This window comes from Arachis hypogaea, unplaced genomic scaffold (assembly GCF_003086295.3).
Source record: "Arachis hypogaea cultivar Tifrunner unplaced genomic scaffold, arahy.Tifrunner.gnm2.J5K5 arahy.Tifrunner.gnm2.scaffold_25, whole genome shotgun sequence".
Classification (NCBI taxonomy): domain Eukaryota; kingdom Viridiplantae; phylum Streptophyta; class Magnoliopsida; order Fabales; family Fabaceae; genus Arachis; species Arachis hypogaea.
In genome coordinates, this window is record NW_027255452.1 from 95,821 (window position 1) to 101,802 (window position 5,982).

The 5,982-nt window shown below is 29.6% G+C and overlaps 1 long non-coding RNA gene across 1 annotated transcript; it reads right to left on the reverse strand.

The window, feature by feature from the left end:
• Positions 1-2,956: 2,956 nt before the first annotated feature.
• On the reverse strand, positions 2,957-5,085 carry LOC140183394 (uncharacterized). Its single transcript, XR_011879394.1, has 2 exons — positions 4,835-5,085; positions 2,957-4,771 (listed from the first exon to the last, which is right to left on the reverse strand). It is a non-coding gene; the product is annotated as an uncharacterized lncRNA (long non-coding RNA).
• Between the last annotated feature and the right edge of the window lie 897 nt (positions 5,086-5,982).

Below are 5,982 nucleotides of genomic sequence, written 5' to 3' on the forward strand. Positions count from 1 at the left end.
GTAGAAAACCCTAAAAATCTATTAAAACTCTAGAAAATCCTAGAAAACCCCGAAAAATCCTAGAAAACTGTAAAAACTCCAGAAAACCTTAGAAAACACTAAAAAGCCATAAGAATAATAGGAAACCCTAAAAAACCTAAATAATCCAACAAAACCCTAAAAAATTCTAAAAACCCTAGAAAACCTAAATGCTAAAAACCTGCAAAACACTAGAAAATTCTAACAAACTCTACAAAACCCTAAAAAACACTAAAAAACCCTAGAAAACCCTAAAAAATCTAGAAAACCCTAAAAACCCTAAAAACCCTAGAAACGCTAAAAACCTTGAAAACGCTAAAAAAAGTTTTTTAGTGTTTTTTTTAGGGTTTTCTAAGGTTTTTAGGATTTTTTAGGGTTTTCTAGGGGGTTTTTAGTTTTTTAGGGTTTTTAGGGTTTTCTTGGGTTTTTAGTGTTTTTAGGATATTTAGGATTTCTTATGGTTTTTTACGGTTTTCTAGGGTTTTCTAAAGTTTTTTAGGGTTATCTAGGGTTTTTTTTTTTTTTTTTTTTTTTTTTTTTTTTTTTTTTTTTTTTTTTTTTTTTTTTTTGTTTTTAGGGTTTTTAGGGTTTTTAGGGTTTTCTAGGGTTTTTTACGGTTTTCTGTGGTTTTTTCGAGTTTTCTAGGGTTTTCTAGAGTTCTTAGAGTTTTTTAGGATTTTCTAGGATTTGTTAGCATTCTCTTGGATTTTTAGCATTTTCTAGGGTTTTTATGGATTTCTGGGTTTTCTAGGATTTTTTTAGAATTCTCTAGGGTTTTCTAGGGTTCTTAGAGTTTTTTAGGGTTTCATAGGGTTTTTAGGATTTTTTTTATGGTTTTTAGTGTTTTCTAAGGTTTTTTAGGGTTTTCTAGGGTTTTAGCGTTTTCTAGGGTTTTCCAAGATATTTAGGGTTTTCTTGGATTATTTAAGATTCTCTAGGGTTTGTCAGGGTTTTCAAGGGTTTTTTAGGGTTTCTAGGTTTTTTTATGAATTTTCAGGTTTTTTTTATGTTTTTTCATGTTTTCTAGGGTTTTGTAGAGTTTTATAGTGTTTTCTAGTGTTTTGGGTTAAAAACGCTAAAAATTCTAGAAAATCTTTGAAAACCCTAAAAAATCCTAAAAATCTCTAGAAACCCTAAAAAAACCCTAACAATGATAGAAAACAATAGAAAAACAAAAAAAAAACCTAAAATCCCAAAAAAACCCTAAAAATCTTAAAAAATCCTAGAAAAATTAAAAAACCCTAAAAATCCCTAAAAAGTCCTAGAAAATCCTAAAAAATCCTAGAAATCCCTAAAAACTCCAAAAATTGTAGAAAACCCTAGAAAACCCCAAAAAACCCTAGAAAACCATAAAAAATCCTAGAAAACCCTAAAAAATCCTAAGAATCATAGAACACCCTAAAAACCCTAAAAAACCCTAGAAAACCCTTAAAACCTTAAAAAACACTAAAAACCCCTAGAAAATCCTAAAAAACCCTTAAAACCTTAAAAACACCAAAAACCCTAAAAAACACTATAATCCCTAGAAAACTCTAAAAAACACTAAAAAACCTAGAAAATTCTAAAAAACCCTAAAAACCCTTCAAAACCCTAAAAACCGTAGAAAACCCTAAAAAACACTAATAATCCAAGAAAACCCTAAAAACCATAGAAAACCCTAGAAAACCCTAAAAAATCCTAAAAACCGTAGAAAACCCTAAAACACTCTTAAAACTCTAGAAAACCCCAAAAACCCTAGAAAACCGTAAAAACTCTAGAAAACCTTAGAAAACTCTAAAAAATCCTAAGAACAATAGGAAACCCTAAAAAACCTAAAAAATCCTACAAAACCCTAAAAAATCCTAAAATCCCTAGAAAACCCTAAAAACCCTAAAAAACCCTAAAAATCTCTAGAAACCCTAAAAAAACCCTAACAACGATAGAAAACCTTAAAAAACCCTAATAACGATAGAAAACCCAAAAAAATCCTAAAATCCCTAAAAATCTTAACAAATCCTAGAAAATTAAAAAACCCTAAAAAGCCCTAGAAAATCCAAAAAACCCTAGAAAATCCTAAAAAATCCTAGAAAACCCTAAAAACTCCAAAAACTCTAGAAACACCAAAAAATCCTAGAAAATCGTAAAAAACTCTAGAAAACCGTAAAAAACCCTAAGAATCATAGAGCACCCTAAAAAATCCTAGAAAACCCTAAAAAAATCCTAAAAACCTAGAAAACCTTAAAAAACCAAAAAAAACCCTAAAAAAACCCTAGAAAACCCTTTAAACCTTAAAAAACACTAAAAACCCTAAAAAACCCTTAAAACCTTAAAAACACTAAAAAACCTTAGAAAACTCTAAAAAAAACCCTAAAAAGATAAAAAAACACTAGAAAACCTTAGAAAAATCCTAAAAACAATAGAAAACCCTAAAAAACCCTAGAAAATCCTAAAAACCAAAGAAAACCCTAAAAAACTAAAAACCCAAGAAAACCCTAAAAACCATAGAAAACCCTAGAAAACCCTAAAAAATCCTAAAAACCGTAGAAAACCCTAAAAATCTATTAAAACTCTAGAAAATCCTAGAAAACCCCGAAAAATCCTAGAAAACTGTAAAAACTCCAGAAAACCTTAGAAAACACTAAAAAGCCATAAGAATAATAGGAAACCCTAAAAAACCTAAAAAATCCTACAAAACCCTAAAAAATTCTAAAAACCCTAGAAAACCTAAATGCTAAAAACCCTGCAAAACACTAGAAAATTCTAACAAACCCTACAAAACCCTAAAAAACACTAAAGCCCCTAGAGAATCCTAAAAACTCCTAAAAAACCCTAAAAACCCTAAAAACCTAAAAACCTAGAAACGTTAAAAACCTTGAAAACGCTAAAAAAATTTTTTAGTGTTTTTTGGTTTTTTAGGGTTTTCTAAGGTTTTTAGGATTTTTTAGGGTTTTCTAGGGGGTTTTTAGTTTTTTAGGGTTTTTAGGGTTTTCTTGGGTTTTTAGTGTTTTTAGGATATTTAGGATTTCTTATGGTTTTTTACGGTTTTCTAGGGTTTTCTAAAGTTTTTTAGGGTTATCTACGGTTTTTTTTGTTTTTAGGGTTTTTAGGGTTTTTTGGGTTTTTAGGGTTTTCTAGGGTTTTTTACGGTTTTCTATGGTTTTTTCGAGTTTTCTAGGGTTTTCTAGAGTTCTTAGAGTTTTTTAGGATTTTCTAGGATTTGTTAGCATTCTCTTGGATTTTTAGCATTTTCTAGGGTTTTTATGGATTTCTGGGTTTTCTAGGATTTTTTTAGAATTCTCTAGGGTTTTCTAGGGTTCTTAGAGTTTTTTAGGGTTTCCTAGGGTTTTTAGGATTTTTTTATGGTTTTTAGTGTTTTCTAGGGTTTTTTAGGGTTTTAGCGTTTTCTAGGGTTTTCCAAGATATTTAGGGTTTTCTTGGATTATTTAAGATTCTCTAGGGTTTGTCAGGGTTTTCAAGGGTTTTTTAGGGTTTCTAGGTTTTTTATGAATTTCCAGGTTTTTTTTATGTTTTTTCACGTTTTCTAGGGTTTTGTAGAGTTTTATAGTGTTTTCTAGTGTTTTGGGTTAAAAACGCTAAAAATTCTAGAAAATCTTTGAAAACCCTAAAAAATCCTAAAAATCTCTAGAAACCCTAAAAAAACCCTAACAATGATAGAAAACAATAGAAAAACAAAAAAAAACCCTAAAATCCCAAAAAAACCCTAAAAATCTTAAAAAATCCTAGAAAAATTAAAAAACCCTAAAAATCCCTAAAAAGCTCTAGAAAATCCTAAAAAATCCTAGAAATCCCTAAGAACTCCAAAAACTGTAGAAAACCCCAAAAAAACCCTAGAAAACCATAAAAAACCCTAGAAAACCCTACAAAATCCTAAAAATCATAGAACACCCTAAAAACCCTAAAAAATCCAAGAAAACCCTTAAAACCTTAAAAAACACTAAAAACCCCTAGAAAATCCTAAAAAACCCTTAAAACCTTAAAAACACCAAAAACCCATGAAAACCCTAAAAAACCCTAAAAAACACTATAATCCGTAGAAAACTCTAAAAAACACTAAAAAACCTTAGAAAACTCTAAAAAATCCTAAGAACAATAGGAAACCCTAAAAAACCTAACAAATCCTACAAAACCCTAAAAAATCCTAAAATCCCTAGAAAACCCTAAAAACCCTAAAAATCTCTAGAAACCCTAAAAAAACCCTAACAACGATAGAAAACCTTAAAAAACCCTAACAACGATAGAAAACCCAAAAAAAATCCTAAAATCCCTAAAAATCTTAACAAATCCTAGAAAATTAAAAAACCCTAAAAAGCCCTAGAAAATCCAAAAAAACCCTAGAAAATCCTAAAAAATCCTAGAAAACCCTAAAAACTCCAAAAACTCTAGGAAACACCAAAAAATCCTAGAAAATCGTAAAAAACTCTAGAAAACCGTAAAAAACCCTAAGAATCATAGAGCACCCTAAAAAATCCTAGAAAACCCTAAAAAAATCCTAAAAACCTAGAAAACCTTAAAAAACCCAAAAAAAACCCTAAAAAAACCCTAGAAAACCCTTTAAACCTTAAAAAACACTAAAAACCCCTAGAAAACCCTAAAAACCCCTTAAAACCTTAAAAACACTAAAAAACCTTAGAAAACTCTAAAAAAAACCCTAAAAAGATAAAAAACACTAGAAAACCTTAGAAAAATCCTAAAAACAATAGAAAACCCTAAAAAACCCTAGAAAATCCTAAAAACCAAAGAAAACCCTAAAAAACTAAAAACCCAAGAAAACCCTAAAAACCTAGAAACCTAGAAAACCCTAAAAAATCCTAAAAACCGTAGAAAACCCTAAAAATCTATTAAAACTCTAGAAAATCCTAGAAAACCCCGAAAAATCCTAGAAAACTGTAAAAACTCCAGAAAACCTTAGAAAACACTAAAAAGCCATAAGAATAATAGGAAACCCTAAAAAACCTAAAAAATCATACAAAACCCTAAAAAATTCTAAAAACCCTAGAAAACCTAAATGCTAAAAACCCTGCAAAACACTAGAAAATTCTAACAAACCCTACAAAACCCTAAAAAACACTAAAGCCCCTAGAGAATCCTAAAAACTCCTAAAAAACCCTAAAAACCCTAGAAAACCTTAAAAACTCTAGAAAACCCTAAAACCCTAAAAACCCTAGAAACGCTAAAAACCTTGAAAACGCTAAAAAAATTTTTTAGTGTTTTTTGGGTTTTTAGGTTTTTAGGTTTTTAGGGTTTTCTAGGGGGTTTTTAGTTTTTTAGGGTTTTTAGGGTTTTCTTGGGTTTTTAGTGTTTTTAGGATATTTAGGATTTCTTATGGTTTTTTACGGTTTTCTAGGGTTTTCTAAAGTTTTTTAGGGTTATCTACGGTTTTTTTTGTTTTTAGGGTTTTTAGGGTTTTTTGGGTTTTTAGGGTTTTCTAGGTTTTTTACGGTTTTCTATGGTTTTTTCGAGTTTTCTAGGGTTTTCTAGAGTTCTTAGAGTTTTTTAGGATTTTCTAGGATTTGTTAGCATTCTCTTGGATTTTTAGCATTTTCTAGGGTTTTTATGGATTTCTGGGTTTTCTAGGATTTTTTTAGAATTCTCTAGGGTTTTCTAGGGTTCTTAGAGTTTTTTAGGGTTTCCTAGGGTTTTTAGGATTTTTTTATGGTTTTTAGTGTTTTCTAGGGTTTTTTAGGGTTTTCTAGGGTTTTAGCGTTTTCTAGGGTTTTCCAAGATATTTAGGGTTTTCTTGGATTATTTAAGATTCTCTAGGGTTTGTCAGGGTTTTCAAGGGTTTTTTAGGGTTTCTAGGTTTTTTTATGAATTTCCAGGTTTTTTTTATGTTTTTTCACGTTTTCTAGGGTTTTGTAGAGTTTTATAGTGTTTTCTAGTGTTTTGGGTTAAAAACGCTAAAAATTCTAGAAAATCTTTGAAAACCCTAAAAATCCTAAAAATCTCTAGAAACCCTAAAAAAAC